The following is a 19,105-nucleotide window of genomic DNA, read 5'->3' as shown; positions in this document are numbered from 1 at the left end:
TTTTTCCTTGGTGTGTGTGTGTGCTGCAAGGGAATACAACGGAATGTCCCAGAAAGAAGTAAAACTTCAGCAACAGAAATTTTCCTTTCCTGGGTCTGATCCCTAAGGGTAAATTTATCACACCACGCATCTGAAATCAGCAGGGTTTGTACAGATCTGTTGCCTTGTATCTGAAATCAAAATATTGTTGCAGATAGTCCCAGGAAAGATTTTGCCTGACTCTTTTGGCTAAATACAGTATATTCTTTAGGGCTTCTCACCTTGCTGAGATTTGCTAAAGTCTGTAAAGGAAGCAGAACAAAGGACTTGCTTTTAAAAATGTGTTTACTTCCTTCAAACCACCTGGGCTTATGGACCTTCAGAAGGTTGAGAATTTGCTTTATACAACCTGCTTCCCCTCCCAGGTGGGCTTTAATAAACTCCTTCAGCTTTAGAGTCCAGCCCCACAGCTGAATTTCATTCAAGCTCCATGTTTCTCTCTAGGTTATATAAAATATAAGGATCAGTCATGTACACTCACCATCTCCTGGAGGGTGTTAAGCACTTCAAGTTGACTGGCAACCATCCCCAGTCCCTGGCCAATGTCATCCTGCTTGTAAGAAAAATACATCATGAGAGAAAGGCTCTGTTATGAAAACTGTTATTAGAGAAAACATTACTTGTTCTTAAATCTTAACCAGATTATGTAGGGTTTTGGATTTTCAGTAACAATAATTTTCTGGTGTTCCCCATCAGGAGGCCAGGACTGCTGTCAGCTCTGCTGGCATTAATCCAGCTTTCATCAGAAGAGGGATTCTGGATTGAGAAGGAGAACTGAATTTGTATCCTAGTGCTTTTTTTCCTCTGCAGTTAAAACTAAAAAACAGGACAGTTTTGGAGAACTACAGGATTTTGGGTTTTTGTATGAAGGAGAGAATTTGTTTTCTTCCAATTCTAACATAGTATGTGATGCTTAAATATTTTGTTAAAATTGTTGGTACTGTGTTTAGTTGGTGAGCTCTTGCACACTTTTTTGAGGCTTGAGTTATCTGAAGTGCCTAATTTAAAAGCAAAGCAAACCTTTAATTTCGTTTTAACAGTGCACAGGTATATGGATATTTAAGCAATTAAGAATTTCATATTCTTAACTCTGTGGGCACTTCACTGGAAAAACTGGTTATTTACTGGTTGCAGGGAGATTTACTCTTAGGGTTAAATCTCGTTATAAAGCCTGACCTCATTACATAAATTACTAATTCACAATTAGCTGAGCATGTTATCTGTTTGCTTGGTGGAAACAGTCTGCTGAAAACCTTATTTAGCTCCTTTTGGTGAGAGTGTGGAGCAGTACTTGACACCTTGGCATGGTTTGGAGCCCAGATGCAATGGATCCTTGGTCAGTGCATACCACCAACAGGAGCTGCATCCGCTTGGACTCACTGCCAAATCTAGTTCCCACTCAGCTACCAAGGGTCACCATGGAGACATTTTGTACTAGAACAGCTCATTTTAAATACTAGATTTCTGCCTTTGAGTGCATGTTCAAAGTTTACAGTTGCAGTTTCTTTAGAACATCTGCTTTTCCATAGGAGGGGAAAAAACACTTCAGGGAAGTTAAAAAGCCTAGATCTAGCATTGCATGTTTGTTACAGTAGTAACCAGTTGCTTAGCAAAGAATGGTCCATCTAAAAATACTTTAATATTATTTATTAAATTATGGTGGATTTTAAAACATACCTAATAATAACAACACTGAATATTTCAGTGTTTAACAGGTACACACATTGTTTTAACAATATCAAGTTATGTGCTTTGCAACAGCTTGTTATGGCTTCATCTGTTAGGCATTTGGTATGCATTCACTTTATTTAATTCTTCAGGAAAAAAAAAGGAATTCTCTCTGGTAAGATGCAAAGGAATGAAGCTGCATCTAATGACAAATTAGCAAATAGGATCAAGCATTTATGAAAGAAGTCAAAATTTAAAGCTGTATTCACATATAGGCATAACTCACTAGGGCTTGTCTTTTGCCACCTTGCTCCAAGCTCTCCTAGCAACATGACCTCCCTCAGTCATCATTGCATGGGGGTGGTGCTGCCAGCTGGGCTGGGTTCCTGTTCTCACTGGGGTGATAGCACAGCTTTAATGAGGAAATAGAGAAATAGCCTTGATCTGTGGTACTAGGAGTGGTTGGGACTGGCAAGTAATGCATTAAAATGAAGAATTTTGTGTCAGGACACAGCCTATTTTGGTAAGTAATAGCTTTTCCAAAGCAGACCCCCATCTTCCTCCCCTCTTACAGGTACTGTACTCACCAGGCTATGAAGGCAACCCTTCGGCTCCTGTCTGGGAAGCAGCATCTGCTGGAAGGATTGCAAGGATGTGTTTTCTGGTAACCCTCACCTCATGAGTGTCAGGCACTGGCTGACTTCAGCATCTGTTTGTTTCAAAGGAATTTGAGAGCAGAGTTCATTATTCTGTTATCAGCAGATAACCTGCCTTTATTTATATATTGAGATATTTATTATAAATATATAAATCTGATACCTATGAACAGTTCTGTGCATCTAGAAAAAGCTCTACCTGGGGGATCTGTTTCTTGTTTTTCTCACAAGGCAGAGGCTCACAGTTGGCATACATTGTTAAACCCAGGTGAAATCACTAATGCTTTAAGAAAAGCGAAAAGTTAGGGAAGTGATTGTCCTTCTTTAGGGAAATGATTGTCCCCCTGTACTCAACAGTGGTGAAACTGTACCACCTCATATCTGGTGTCCAGTTTGGGGTCTTTTACTTCCAGAAAGACATTGATGTGCTGGAGCATGTCCAGAGAAAGGCAACAGAGAGAGTCTGGGGAAGAGTCTGGAGCACAAGTCTGATGAGGAGCAGCTGAGGGAGCTGGGAGGGCTCAGCCTGGAGAAAAGAGGCTCAGGTGAGATCTTTTCACTTTCTGCAACTCTCTGGTGGGATGGTGGAGCCAAGTGGAGATTGACCTCTTCTCCTAGGTAACCAGCCACGGGACTAGAGGAAATGGCCTCAAGGAACTGCAGTAAGGAAGGTTCAGGTTGAATATCAGGAAGAATTTCTTCATTGAAACTCTTGTCAAGCATTGGATCAGACTGCCCAGGGAGGTAGTGGAGTCACCATCCCTGGAAGTGTTGAAGCAATGACTTGAATTAGTGTCATGGACTTGTTGACACGGTGATCAGACAAAGATTGGACTTGATGACCTTGGAGGTATTTTCCAACCTTAGTGATACTGTGATTCTTTGAAAAGACAGAAGTTATTTCTGAACATTTAGGACAAGAGTTTAATTGCAGATTATTTTTGCTGAAATCTTTCGTTTGGGAACGTGGAACTACAAGAAGTTTCAATCAGATAATTAAATAGGAGAGAGCAGCCAAGGATTCCCAGATCATGACAGATAGTAATTTCTCCTGCTTTTAATCCCACTGTGATCGATGACTCCCAGTGTGATGCTGAAGGAGGAGTGCATCTGTGTGGAGCTGTGGCTAACCAAGCCTTACAACACCTGAAACATCTGATTCCTCCTCTAGCAATCACTGTCTCTGCCATCAAGGTGGGGATATGTGTCTGAGAACTCTTAATCCAGGTATGTGCTACACACTGGCAGGTTTCTGCCCCACCACGGCTGCTAAATAGGGAATTGGCTCTTTCCATGGTCGAGTGGAAAGAGGAGAGGAAACCTTTGGCCCGTAGGAAGACATAGAGAGACTAATTGTGGTTTTGTCCATTTTTTCCTCCCCACATATTTCCACAAGTTGAACAGTGTTGACTAGACACCAAGACACCAAACAGTTAAGGCAGAGATTTTTGGAGCATGGGTAACTGATACTGGCCTTGCAAGGCTGTTGCATACAAGACTCCGTGTTTAAGTGCCTGAATATGGATGTTGGTGCCTTGCTTCAGGCGCTTGGTTTGCAAATGCTCGTGTTGGGTATTTGCCAGGAATAGAATTGGAATCCTTTGACTTTGTGGTTTAACTCCTAGGCAGTATTTCTTCTTCTCAGTACACTGTATCCTGTGCTTATTCATATGGAGAACAAGCATGATACTTCCAGAGGGAAAATGATTTTTAGTGATGAATGAGAATATATGGAATTTGAGATTCTTGCATTGGACTTTTTTGATTGCTGTTGAAGAAGGAATGTTTTATTTTCTCAATTCATCCCTTTCTTGGTTAGTGCCCTTTGGAAGAGAGCTCCCTAGCATAGCTCCTTTTGCTGAGTTAATGGATGACTTTAGGGTTTCCAAGCCAGAGAGTGCAACTGCCCAGCCTGGTTTAGGATGTCCTTGTGCCGAAGAGAAAAGCAGTTTCTGCTCTCCAGGGGAAGGCTACGATCTTGCCATCCCAAAACTCAGCATGTCAGCTAGTCTTCTCTGTCTCTGAAGTGGCAAGGAACAGATAGGAAAAACTATATGGCAGGAAAGGGGAGGGGTCCTCATGTCTCTGCCTCTCTTCTGATCTCCTTGATTTTAGCGTGATTTGGTGAGAAGAAGAAAGGAAATAAATTGGACTTCTGGAAAATGACTCTTGTCCCTGGGATAGGCAGCATCTTGCCTGGCAGAGATGGTCCTGGAAAGTTATCTGTGAGAGCTCTGTGAATCTGGAGCATATTCTGAGCAGACTTATCTTGAGAGAATTTTGCTCGAATATGTGCCTGGAAAATATGCCCAAGCTGAGGGTCTTCTACAGAATTAGAAGTCCACCAAAAGGAAAAACTGGCCAAAAGGGAAAGGGAGGGCAGCAACAGGCTTGATGCAGGCAATCCTTCCCCAATGCTATAAGTTCTTGCTTCAGAGCATATGGTCGTGAGAACCTCTCCATTAAATGGTTATTGCTTTTTTTTTCTATACAGACAAATTGTTTTTCCCCCCTCACTTCATTCTGGGAGACAGCCAAACTGTTTTAACTGAAACTTTCCCAAATAACTCAGCCCAAGACAGAGACATTGGCTAGGAAAATATAGTACCAAGCACAGAGAGTTTGGCAATGTCTTTAGTAAATGAAAGCCGAATTTCTTAATGGAAAGTGTCAGGCACCCTTAATCATAAGTAGCATTAAAATGCAGCCTATCATTATGCAAATGAAGAGGGGGCATCTTTGCCAACTGGACCCAAACATTGTATTCACTTTTAAGAATCTGGAGCAGTTGCATGATATATAACAAGGTGGTTGTAAAATGACATTTTGAATGTGACATGAGCTGCCACTTACAACAGTGAATAAAGTCTTTGCTGGAAGATGGTAGGTCAAATTCAGCCACAGCAGGTCCTGGAGATCTGGGACTGTGTGGAGCTTAAGAAAGTTTGGCAAGAATTTTTCTACTGGTAGTAGAAACCAATGAGCTTCTGACTGTCATAGTTTTGTAAGCAAGGTAGGAGTTACAACTGATGTGTTGTGAAAGGCAAGTTTGATAAATGGAGATCAAAAGGGTTAATCAATGGTGCTGGGATTGGGATTTTGCGCTGTGTGCAATGAGCAGGCTAGGAAATACTTTTTTCTGTCTCTCCTATAAATATAATTTGATCTCTGGGGTGTTTCCTTCTCTTCTAAAGGAATGGACACAAGTAATTCTAATGTAGATAGTGAACTGAGAATGGTAGTTCATATATCTCACTTATAAGCTCAAAATTAGGGACCTAAGAAAATCAGCAACTGTGTTCTTACATCCTCCATACATTCTTGGGCTGTGGAATGGCAACTGTCATGTCCATCTAGACATTTTATCTTAACTAGGTTTTGGTGATTCCCTTGTTCTGTTCTGCTCTCTTTCTTTGGCACACTTGGATGCATTAAATGTGGAAAAACTAATGCTATTTAGGTTTGTTCTATGCTCCTGGGATCATCTTGCTTAGGGTTTACCAAGCTGCTCAGAATAGATGCTCTGTAAACCCTCTGGGCCGTGTGTCACATGGCAGTCGGCCATACACCGTGACACAGATGGTTCCTGCCAGTCTTTTTTTCTACAGAAGAAAGATGCCAGCATTAACTAATCCATAAAGCTCCCTCATGCTGGGCATCCACCCAGTTAGAGCAGTTTAAACCTCCATGGTGTCTTAAACACTCTTGTTGATGTTGTTGCCTTGGTGCTCCATTTCCTCCCGGTGCTAACTCCAAGCCTTTATTGGAGCGCAGGCAGACAGCGCAGCACCAGGCGATCGGCGGAGATCACAGGGCCAGTTTTATGTCTGGAGTACAGTTTTTGCTCTGGGAAACAACCTGCCTCAGTGGAAGGGCTTCTCTCAGATCTGCTACTCTCATATTTTTTTAGGATGCGATCCTTGCTAGTGAAACAAGGAGTATCTTTCTTAGTAGTTTTCCGTCTGGGATATGGTGGTGCAGGCTATGCAGTGGTTTTTTCAGAGTAAGTAAAGCTAGGACATGGTCTTATGGTTTCTATCTGGAAAAAAAGCCAGCCAAAAGCCTTTGGGAATTAGTGTCTTATGGGGATTGATCCCTGGACACAAGGCATTAGTACTCTGAGCTTGCTGATGTTGGGGAACAACCAGAGCACTAAGCAAGTCAATCACTTGGATTTCTAGAGGGGCAAGATAGAAATTACTGAGCAATTATAAGAGGTGGCAGATGACAAATAGAAATGCCTTTCTCTTAATTTTTCAGCAGATGATCTCATTTTACACCAGATCCTCAGCTGCTGTAGATCAGACTACTCCCTTGAAGCCTGTGCTGATTTGCACCTGCTACAGAGCTGGCAGTGGCATGCTTGATTTAAGAAAGAAAATAATTGTGGTTGTAGTGTAAAATCAGCTTAGTTTTGGATTAGAGAAGCTTTCAGCATTTCAGTCACTCTGGAGGTTGCATGCACCACATGTTTGTGAAGTTGCAGGCACACACACAAATTTCTTTCCTGTCTTTCAGGTGAATCTGTATGTTCATCTGCTTCAGTGGCTCCTTTGGAAAATTCTCAGACTTCTCCCTAAGTGATTTGCTGCATTATTTATTTTGAAAGCAGGGGTTTTAAAAATAATTCTTACCAGACCCATTTGGCCCCATAGCCTGTCCTTGAGTTTAAGCCATTCCAAGTCTAATTCTGTGAAATCAGGTAGGAGTATAAATATTGTGAGACATTGGATACTGTTGTCAAATTAAGCTGCAGTTTGAAATCTGGCAAAAGATAACATTTTTTCTCCAGATTAGCTCCTCAAAAATTGGTTTATTATCTGGTGCAGGGAATGTAATATGGGCCCCTGTATTCTGTGATCCCAAGGTAATATTTTATCTTTTCTCTCCTCTCTCTTTGCCTGTTATAACCCACCATTATTTTTTTTCTATATGCAGCTGAGGAGTCAAAGATGCTGCTGTTAAGACCACATCAGTTATTCCTGGGGTGCAGGCATGTGCATAGACAGAATACATTCAGCACATCATGCTGAGGGTTACTTAAAACATCCCTGTAATGCAGCTGATTTACATTGGCCCAGGGGAAGAGGTGAACTGGAATCACGAGGAAGCTCTTAAACTTAACCATGTCTTGTTCAAGTCAGGGAAAAATATCCATCCCATCAGATAGGAGAGTGGTGGTTCAACTCCTCCAGCTTTTTTAAGAAGGCAAAAACAATGCACTGAATATTTACATGGAATCCCCTTAAGGACATCTGTCATGCTGCAGATTAAACTAAAAGTCTCTCCCCAGTTTAATGTTATGCCTTCAGGCAGTCTAAACCCAATAGATTTAGTTACTCTGCTCCAGATCCTAGATTACTAGCACAGGCAGTTTTTATTCTCGCCCTCTTTTTCCAGAAGCACAGAACCTTTGCTTGTAAATGACTGGCTTTGTGTGGGTTTTCTAGGCCACTTCCACTTACATTTTGGAGCCTGGCCCTATCCTGGATTTGTGGTTAGTGTTTTTTGCATTAACCTCTAGCAGCCACGCTTTTCTTGCTTCTATCTCCATGTGGTGCATTAGGCAAGTTATTGAACTAATTTCCTCCCCTTCACTGTGGCACACATCATAGGAGCTATGTTTCCATCCATCACCTTTTATCCAGAAGTTTGCATTGCCTTTTGGACTTGAACTCCAACTACCACCACCAGAAAACCCAAACAACCAAGCAACAAAACCCCAACAAAAAAAGCCCCTAAAAACCCAAACCATACTGCCCCAAGAAAACAAAAACAAAACAAAAAAATCAAACAAAAACTCCCAAACTCCCCAAAAGCTGGCCAAAGAGCAGAGAGGAAAGCAACGATTTGAATGTTATTATTTTGACTTCTAAAACCAAGTTTGCTCTCCTTACTCTTTCTGTTCTGCCACCACTGAGTCTACTTACTGTCTGCAGCATACTCATTTTGCTCAGCCCGCTTGCTTGTTTGTTCACTGTGTGGCCTGAATGGGGGAAGCTTGGCCACAGCATTTGAAAATACATATTAACTTGTGGAAGAAGAGAGGAGTCCTGTGAAGGAGGAAGCTGCAGAGGTTCAGAGGTTTTCCCAGTGAAGACATCACTTGGCTGGTTTACTTTACAGCCATAGATATGTCTCCATTAATGTAATTGAAGGAATACAGACAACAGATATTTAGGACACCTTCTGCAGGATGAAATTTCCAGTTCTCAGTTTTCACCAGTTGCTTACAAATAAGCCAGAATTGAACAGTAACTCTGTCACCAATGTCAAAATTCCCCCCACTAGAAGGAGAGGGTTTTCATTGGGAGCCTGTTGGCAGGTGTTTCACAGAGAGCAAAGGATTATCTCCTTAAAGTGACCATTTATAAATCCAGCTTTACTCATTAGATGTAAAGTTCAGTATTCTGCCAGCAACTTTCACATTTGTGAGCTGAATGTCCCATCTTGTGGCAACTCCTGCATTCTACAGTGTTCAACTTGCCCATGTATGTTTAAGGCAATCCCAATAAGTGAGGCAAGTGTGAACCCCCCCTTTCTCTCACTATTTATCCTTGATGCTTTTAAGATACTCTATATTTGCAAATCTGATGCATTATTTTGTAGTTCCTGTGCACGTTGCTAAGTCCACAAGTCTTAGATAAGACACAACAATCTCAGATCAGGCTTACCCAGTTAATTACTTGCCTTCAGTCATTAATAATGACAGATGAACATTGCTCATAACCTGTCTTCCAAGATGCTTCCAAATGAGCAGCCCCTGGTCAGTGTTACGGCTCTGCCACATATACTGTCATTCTTTCCCCTTGCTGTCTGGTTAAACTATGAAACTTGAACCTCATCAGGCAAGCACAGAATTTGCTGGGGGACTTGAAACACCTCGTTAGCTATATAAGGGCTTTCAAGGCTCTTAACAGATTTCTCCATTAAACTCATAAATTTCTCCATAAATTCCATTTTATATTTGAATCCTAGTCAGTACCACCAACTGTGGCATCATCAAGGAATAAATTAAGACTGCTAGGAGGCTCTCCTTGCCAGGGCTTCCTATTAAAGCTCAGATGAACTGGTTTGCAGTAGGATAGGTGCAACATCTCCATGCAGTATGTTCAGAACATCTCTCTTGCATTCTGGCCATATTTCAAGGGGGCTTGTTGCATTCTGTTGGTCCAGCTGTCTCCACACATCTGAAGGGCCCTGTCCTCCCATCATTTTCCTGTACAATGCTATAGTGTGACTGATTATAGTGCTGTCCACAGCATGTGTGCATTAACCTCAAAATGGTTAAATTGCATTGGGTTTCAGTTAAAATAAAAACAGCAGCAGCAGAGCTGTGCATAATGGGTCTTCCTGAATGAGCACCCAGTGACCACCCAAAACCAGAGCATGAGAGCAGCCAGTGGGAGTCTGTCCAGTGCAGAGACCAGAGGAAAGGCTTCAGGGGTGAAAAAGCTGTCCATGTGATTTGTGCCAGAGGATCCTGGGCTGCTGCCTCCGTGGAGGTTGTGATCACAGACTATGAGGACACGTAATTGTGCATGAAAGATGAACAGAGCAGAATTGCCCTGTTCTGCAGAGCATTTACCTGGATGATGGGTCCTTCTCTGCATGAGCTGTGTGTTGGATAGAAGGACAAACACAATCTCCCTTTCACCTCTCAATTGTTTATAAATTGCACAGAAACATCCTGGTATGTTTAACAAGAAGGAAAGAGAAGTACAAGGATAATGAGAGTGATGTCCCCCTCACGGGTATCAGCCCACACAGCTTGTGGGCTGCTTAGGGGAAGAATAAGATATCTTTTAAGATTTATATCAGGACATCTGCACTCAGCCCCCTCATCCTTTCCAGTCTATATTTTTGGTTCCACACTAACTTTCTAATCTTCAAATTCTCCTGTGGCAAGGCATTCTCCAGTTCAGCTAAGCCTTGTCACAGCACTGCAGCTCCAGATACACCTGACAGCTCTGAAGGATCTCTGGCTTTTTTGGGAGGGCTGTGCTTCTGGAACACCTACATTTCCCAGGTGTGACCAAGGGAATTGGCCCAAGTTATAAGGACCTAGCCTCGAGAAAAAGATAAGGTCTTTAATTTCTAACTAGAAGTGATGAAGATGCTCAGCTAAGGGTCTCAAAACTAAAAATCTGTGACAAGAAATCTTGATAACTAAAGAGGGATAATTCAGTGGTCCTGAATTGAGAGTAATGGTGCTACATCAGAAATGAGCTGTGTAAATTCCTTGTGGGGATGGAGGTGGCCCTCACCAAATCTGCTTGTATGATCTGTAGGATTTATTCTGTGTGACATAAAAAGACAAGGGCAGTATTTTAAGGAGGGAAAGAAAAATTTCAAGGGTTGGAGCCTGCATTTAAACTCAGCCTGCAGGAACAGTTTACACAACCAAAGCTGTGACTATGCCATTAAGGTGGCCCCTCATGAGTTCATCCAGTACTAATTATAAAGCCACATTATTATACTCTGTGGAAATATCAGATACAGAATAGAAACTCAAGAGCAGTCCTAGAGGTTTCACTCTTCACAGTTAGGTATTTCCTTGCTCTGGAATTCTTAAGAGAATGAGTCAGATAAACAGAAATGACCTGGCTCTGAATTAAACTCTGTAGCTCTCAAAATTATGGTGCTTTCTTTTCTCTCTTCCTTTCTAATTACTCCAAGAGTTTGGGATTTTTTTTTGCTTTGGGAAAGGTTTAAATATACCAAAGAAGCACCATTTTCAAATTCCACTAGGTGATTTCAAGACCTCATTAGCAGCAGCCAGGATGTGGAGAGCACATGCTTCATGCGCGGGGTGCGGATCGCTGCTCAGCGCAAATCTGCAGAGCTTCTGTGAGCTTGGGAGCGCTGCAGATTTGCACCAGCTGGACAGGCAGACTTGCCTTTCCACCAGCACATATGCTAACCCTGGCAGAGAATTGAAGCCCAGATTGTGAACTGCTTCCTCACAAGGATGAACAGCTACTCGTAAGCAGTTAAATTGACTTCACTGGGCCTCTTAAGTGAAGAGCTCCTTACTGGGGAGAGTGCAGGGTTCACAATGCAGCCCTTAATTTTTAATCCCATAAATAGCTGCTGGGTTTGCTTGGTGCTGTGAATGATCATCATTTTGCAATGGATGAGAGTGGATGATGAGATCTGAGACTAAAGGAATCGATACCTGCTAACACAAAAAAGAGAAAGAAAAATTCCTTTTACCTCAATTCCATTACCTCCCTTAAAGAGATGTTCCTGCAGCTACACAGCAGCAAAAGCAGATATGTGGTTCTGTTTCACCAAGCCATCAAACACTATAAAAGTCATTTATATAAACATTTGAAGCTGGTGACATTTGATTCCAGGGCTGTGTGGGCAGCCTCCTTTACAGCAGTTTTCTAAACAGGCAATCCAGTTTTCCAGGTAATTAAAAATGTTTGCATAGGCTAGTAGATTTATCTTTTGAAACCATTTTAGCACTAGTGCTCTCCAGAGTGGTATCAGTTGACACAGTGCATAATCTAGAAGAGACTAATTGCTGCATGATTTCTAATTTTTCTGCAGTCATGTAAATGAGCTGGAGCCTGCACAGGTGGAGCCTATTAGAGTGAATGATTTTGCTCTCATGTTGTTATCTTCATTTGCTGTTGTCTTATCAACTCAGAGTAGGGAATCTGCTGTCATGAAAAGCAGGCGAGGGAACAATGTCTGACTGAAAAGTCTTGTTTCATTATTTTTTAATTCATACAGTACTACCTGCCTAATGCAGTTTTCTGATTACCATGAGAGGCAGCCAGTAATGCAGTTTTATTCAAATAAGGAAAGCAGTGCTTTAATTTAAGTTAAGAAATCATCCACATTTCTTACCAGGCAACAAGGATTGTGATTCAATAATACATGAATTTAATAATGCATAATGGTAGACTTTGCAGGTACTAAATAGCAAGATCAGAATGAATTAGTATGCTATGTTGTTCTAAGGGAGTCCATCTCCTTTGCGCATGTGCTCTTCCTCTGTCCCTGTTTTGCTTTTCCTTGAGCTGTTTCCCTAAGAGATAGCATAAACAAATTGAGTTTTAGTTCCTGAAACCCTTATTACAGATCTCCTAAAACCCTTTAAGGCTGTGAGGAAAAGACTAATAAGATACTGTGTGCAGCTGTCCCATGCAGAAACCCAGATCTGCAGCAAGAAAGTCGAGTAATGCAGTTTTTCATAAAGGCAGTCCTCAGGAGACCCGAGCCATAGGGCACTGCTGTGGCTCCTCTAAGGTGATCATCCCAAGATTTAAGTGTTCTTCTAGTTATGGGTTTGGTGCTTGTTCTAAGCCGAAATAAACTCATAGCTTTGTTCCATGGTTATCTGTTAATATGAGAAGGATATGCTTCTACCCCCATGGGTTTCAGATAGCAATCACACTTCATAGTGTGATGACACTATGTAGCTCTACTCAAGTTAATTTAAATTGATCTGCCTTGGGTATTAATAATATTACATGCAGGTTTCATGAGCCTTTTTAAGTCTCTAGATAATGGGGAGATGCAAGATGAGAGGAGAATCTGTATTTACATCTTCTAACTCGTGTGGCTCAGTTAGGACAGTAATCCCTCAGGGCTTCTCCCTCCATTCCTTAGCATCTGAAGCTGGCAGGACTTTCTCCCTCTCACAGTTAGGACAGTCCTTGTCCTCCACCTCCATTCATCAGGTATGACCTCCAACAAGCTGTCTGTTCACACAGACCTCCTGAGAATCTACTCTTTTCCGCTCCTTGAAAAAAAGGGGCACAATATCCTAGCAAAAATTCAAAGTGGGGGTACTCTTTCTCACTCTGATTCTCCTATTTTGTGGTCCTTGACTTCATGTGTCTTCCTCTTCGAGCCATTGCCCCCAGTTCCTCACCATCTCAATGCCTCTGTCTCACCCAGGTTGCCTTTTGGAAGGGTTTGGGATTGCATTTTTGCATTTTGCATTTTTTTGACAGCCTTCAGTTCAGTGGGTCCTACATTCCAGCCAGCTGGCTTTGCTGGTAGCTGTCTTTGTTTTAGGTCAGAGGGATGTTGTCACCACAGAGTCAGATATTGTCACCACACGAGCACCCAGACCTGGGCTCATCTGGAGGGCTGGCAGTTCAAGAAAAGAGTTTTCCATGAGAGCACATAAGCAAGTGTGGAGCAAGGAGAAAAAACAACAAAGAAAAAGAACCGTGGTCCCCATTCTGCTCTCATCAAAAGGGTATGTTGATCTCAGTTAGTTTCCATTCTGCAGCCCTCAAAAATATTTCCTCAGTGCAATCCTATTGGTTTAAATAGACTTATTCCTGATTCACACTGTCCTCATATGTTTATAATAAAAATTCTTACCAGTGTCATTAATACCCTGCAGATTATTCAAACTGAAATAATTTTTCAGAACAAATTCAACTTTCATCATTTATGCTTTTCATAAAATCCTTGCACTTCACTCATCGCAAGCAATAAAAACTTACTGATCAGTTTCACTTTTATTTACAATCCAATTAATTCCCTAGCATAATGACATCCTGTTTAGGTTCATGACATTGAAATGAATTGGTCTGATTTTTTTTAAAAGCAACCTAGTTCCATTACTATTTTTGTCTTTTTTTTTTTTTTTTTAAGCTGATTGTCTCCTTTTATTGGCAGTTTAGGAAATAAAACATTTGTATTCCTTAATAGCATTCCTCCTAATTCTAAAATGCCTCTGGGAAAGCTCTGATTAACTGTACTACATTCAAATGTTGAATTATCTAATTACTGTTCCCGTACCAAGAACTTCCAGAGGACAGGATTATGCTGTTTCTGGCTTCTTTGTGTTTGAAGAGTGCTTCTGTGTAGCATCTGCGTGTTCAAGGTGCATAGAGATGTGTGTAGGGCAAGGTGCACACATACAACAAATACATGGATGAAGAACTACAAAAGGTGACATTTTGTTGCTTTGTTATCTAGGCTCTTCTGCTTAGTATTAGTTTTCTTTTCAGCAACAAATTTTGTTCATCCTCTGTGGACAGAAGCTTGCTTGAAGTTGTAAAATAGATTTCCTCTCACATTGTCCCATTCAATAAACCTCTTGTTCCATTGTGGGATCTGTGGAAGCCTTCTCTGGGGACAAAGCTAGAATGTGGAATTCATTACATATTGCCCAGTTCTCCATGTGAAGCACTCCTCCAGATTCCTTTGACACAAAAACGTGCTTTATACCATTGCAGGGGCTTTTGAAAATTTTGAAGTAAATCCAGCTCAGAGCTGGTATATCAATGGCAAATCCTCTTAGCTCTGGTTACAGGAGATCAGGATGTTATTTCAGCATTCATATTTGGGAGCTGTTCCATTAACACCTACAACAGTAGATGCGGATATATATTTGGCTGCTGTTTAGGAGGATCTGTTTGATGACTTATCCTGACGACAGGGTTTCAAATTCTGTTCTTACTTGCAGCTATGTATCTCCACGGAGGTTGCTAGTTTAATATTTCCAGCATACCATCATCTCTCTGCCAAGGCAGGGACACTTAGCTCAAAGGAGACACTCACTGTCTTAAATCATTGGTGCCATATCCTGTTAACATCCTCATATCCCAAAAATGTCCTCATTCAAAGGTGTAGTCTTTAGATGTGGATTTATTGCAGGGACTAGTCCTGCTCATTAGCACCAATCCATGCAGTGCCTTGTGGCCCTTTTCCTTCCCCAGGTAGCTCATGGTCAGGCCAAGTAGTCCTTTTCCTAGGGCACTGTTCACAGGGAAAGATGTGAGTAGGGTTTCAGATCCACCATTTCTTCCTGTTCTTTACAAAGTGTTTGCAGGGTATCTCTCTAAGTGAAGAGCTGCTCAGCTCCTCTTGGGCTCAGGGATGTGGGTAGTGGAGGGGTGACTTGGAAACCACCAAGGAAATGAGTGGTACAAATGACATGGACAGAGACCCAGCTCACAAGAGGAGGGAGCCAGAGCGATGGTTTTCCCTGGGAAACCCTGTTTAGAGGATTGTTGAAGCTGAATTATGTCAGTGCTGAAAATGGTATTTCATATTTCCTCCCTGTGTGTATGGAATATGGGACAACTTTCCAGGCATTTTAGTTATAGCTCAGCAATGAGTTTAAACAGATTAATATTTATCAACTTGTCATTCTTTCCCACTGCCACTGTCCTCCATCAGCTCATCTAAAAGGCTTGAAGGGCATGGAAATTTCAGCTGATTTCAAAGCTGGCTAGGTGGTGGAGTGCGAGTTCTGCCAGACCTTTGGGTCTGCACTGAGCTTTTCAAAGGTCAGGGTTCTGGGTAGCAGCAGAGATGAGAAAGACTTCTTTGTGTCCAAGCCTCTTGTGATATGCAGGGATGGAAAGAGTTTTTACTAGGGGGATATTTGGCCAAGTAACAACATTACAGAGCAGGAGAGGTGTCAGGGAATAATGCTCCTTGTGTGATTAGTCATTTATATACTTTAACCATCTTAAATATGGGCATATCTTTTTAAACACCCAAAATAAAATTTAGTTCAATTGAAGCTACTATTTTCCTGGTTTTCTTGAGGAAAAAAATCCCTGTGTTTTATATCAGAGCTTCCCTAATGAACTGACCCTGTGTCCTCATTGTCAGCTCATCCTTCTTCTCTAACCATGACTCTTCTTCTGATACTTGATGTTTTGCATTTGCTTTCATTTTTCCCTTGATCTTGCAATTCCTGAAGGCATGCGTTCAAAGGCAATCCTCAGTTTTCCCTTAAATAGCCAGGCCTTCTGTCAATGGAAAAGACCATGAAGATTATGTGGCCATTAGAGAGTATCATATCCATGAAGGCATAAAAAAATGAATTTTAAAGTAGAATATTTTCAGTATATCACTCATTCTCAGTTTATCCTATGACTTCTGGGTGACTGTCTTATGATTCTGAGATGCAAGAGGCTGCAAGTTTTCTTCTTGTGTGTGTGTGTGTGTTAGGGAATGGACAGTGAAACTTAAAGTACTGATTATTTTGAATGGGCTTAAGCACAAATGGTTTGAAGTTTTCTAGTTCTGTATTCTAAAGGAGCTTAATCAGTGTCATTAAAATGCAAAGCGTTGTTTCATTGATCTTTGAAAGTGGGAGCTGTCATGAATTGTGTTTGTTACTGTCGGGCATTTGGGGTCCACAAAAACATCCTTCGCTGCATGAACTGGAGCCATAGGTGTCTCTTGTCTTCAGAGATATTCCAGCAGAAACAGGAAAGGGAGCATAGTCAGAGTGGGTGGAAGATGCCCTCAGGGAGCTGTGTGAGGCCCTTTCAATTCCCCATTGTGGGGGAACGTGATGGATTTCTTGAAAAAGAGGTCAGTTTGTCTACAAGGGAAAAGGTAACAGGGGAGAGGGCAGAAGAGATGAAGGCATAAGGTGGAGGTGAAGATAGGCTGCACTCAAACAACCCGGGAGGGGTAAGGAGTATTCAGAGGATGTTCCTGTGTGCCCAGAAGCCTCTCTCTTGGCAGTGTCTGCACTTGGTGTCTGAGGTTTCCTCTCTGGAATTATCCTTCTGGAGGAGAGGGGCCCCATCTGGAGCTTGTGGGGCTTGGAAAGCAGCGGCTGTCTCTGGGACTCCTCCGAAGCTGTGGGGACAATTAGGCTGTTTGTCTTTTGGTATTCACTTTCCTAATGTATGTTTCCTCTGCTCCTGGTGATTCTTCTTCTTTCCTTCGTTAGTGTCTCAGCAGTGAAATGACTTGATCATGAGCTCAGGTACTCCATGGATACACCAGGAATGTTCTGGAACAACTTTAAGGATAAAGCAGTCTGGAAGAAGGATGAAGCAGAACATTATAAAATCAGTGTTAGCGATCTTTTTAAAAGACAAAATTGTACAAGGTTTGAGTGACAAGATTCCTTCTTACAGCACAAGTCTCCATTTTATAATTTGATCTCCAGATGGCTGTAATTATTCTCAATCTGGAAAAAGTATATTAATGAAGAATTTGGGTTTTTAAATTGCATATGATACGAACTTTCTTAGAATTGAAACGATCCTTTTCTTTTTTCATTTTGTTCAACAATAAATTCACTAGGGAATTGTAGACCCTTCCTACCAGAGAGGATTGATGTCATAATCTCAGCTTGTTAGCTGCATCATTTGGAAATGCAGGGCAATTTTTTTCTTTAAATATCCAGGTAGAAAAGAGAAAGACTCGCTGAAGTTGGTCAGAGCACAAACTCCATGCTGGGAGAATCAGACAGTCTTCCATGAGAGGAAGACTCTTTTGTACTGTGTAGAAATAGTTGCAGGAAAGTGAAAGCCATGAATACTGGTGTACTGAGGCACATGCTGGACAAGCAGAGACTCCCCTCTCCTGGCATCAAGGCAGAGGAAGCCACAGGAAGGAGGCTGGCCTGTTTTGGTAGGAGGGGACAAAAAAAGAACAAGGGTGATTACTTGAAATCTAGAATTCCTTTTCCCTTCTAATAAAATAGACTATCTCTTACTTCCCTTTCTTATTCTTTCATGTGGCTGGTACTTGCTTGATTTTGGTGCCTCCTAGTTCTGTCTTGGGAGATAAGAAGATGAGGGAATAAGAATTGCCCAGCTCTCTCTTGTTCTTCCTTCAGCATCTGCTCTAACAAGCTATCCAGAGGGTCCTTATTTTCAATCTGGCAGGTCACAAAGCTTCTCTGTGGCAAGGCAGGCCCAGTGTCCTCTTCTAGCTGCTGCAACTCTGCATTTTCTGTCAAATTTGTCTGGGCTTGCATGCACTGCGCTCTTCAGCCAGCACCCTCAATGCAAGATGAACTTTATTTAGTGAGGAAATTCTGTGTCATAGCACATCATCCTTGTATCTAGGAGAAACAAGACTTTGTGTTTTTTGTTACATTTTGTCATTTCAGGTGGAAAGAAAGAAAATCATGCTAAGCGCATGTTCTTTTCATAAGTGATAATGATGCTGGATTTTAACATCTCATTTAAAAACTTCTCTCTCAAGACACCTCCTTTCTGATTAGAATGAATGTCAGAACACCACATTTACTGTTTGTTAGGGCAGTACTACCCCCAGACAGCTTCAGGAGTCATGCTTATGGGACTCGGAGGTAAAGGTGCTTTCTGGCTTTTGTGAAAAGGAATCCAGCCTGTCCTGTAGGTCAGCCAGTCATCGGGAGCAGAATGACTGGGCAGGTCCAGGAGATAAAAAATTAGTTCCACAACACAGAAACACATGGCTGCTCTTGCAATGGCAATGGATCTGCCTGGAAATGTAACAACTCGTAAGACATGTAACTGAAATTGTATTGTTCAAGAGTGGAACAAATTAATTAGGCTAAATGGAGACTTTGGCTGTCATGACTCCAGTGAGAGAATTTGCAGGCTTCCTTTTTCCAACAGCTTTTCTGCTTCTGCCTATGTCGACTGGGATTTTCTGTGCCTTTTTTATTCTCTGCCTCTTCATTCAAGCCTCTGTCCCACAGCCCCCAGAGCTAGGGCTCTTCCCCGGATAAAAGACTAGCACCCAGTGGTGAGGAAGAGCTGAAGTCAAGGACGGGCCTTTCCAACCTCTATGATTACTCACAGAGTCACAGTTTCACCTCCTCATTGAACTTAATCCCTCCTTTGAGGTCTTTTCAAGCTATTCCTGCCGTGCTACTCCCTACTCCATCCCTGCAGTGAGAGGGATGCCACAAACAACCTGCAAATAACATGGTTCTGGAGGGGGGAGAGACCCTCTTAGTTGCTCTCAGGAGCAGAGCTGAGTTTCACTGCTGTGCTGACTGTGATTCTGAT

Source organism: Melospiza melodia, chromosome 3 (assembly GCF_035770615.1).
Source record: "Melospiza melodia melodia isolate bMelMel2 chromosome 3, bMelMel2.pri, whole genome shotgun sequence".
Taxonomy (NCBI): domain Eukaryota; kingdom Metazoa; phylum Chordata; class Aves; order Passeriformes; family Passerellidae; genus Melospiza; species Melospiza melodia.
This window is presented reverse-complemented; position numbering follows the sequence as displayed.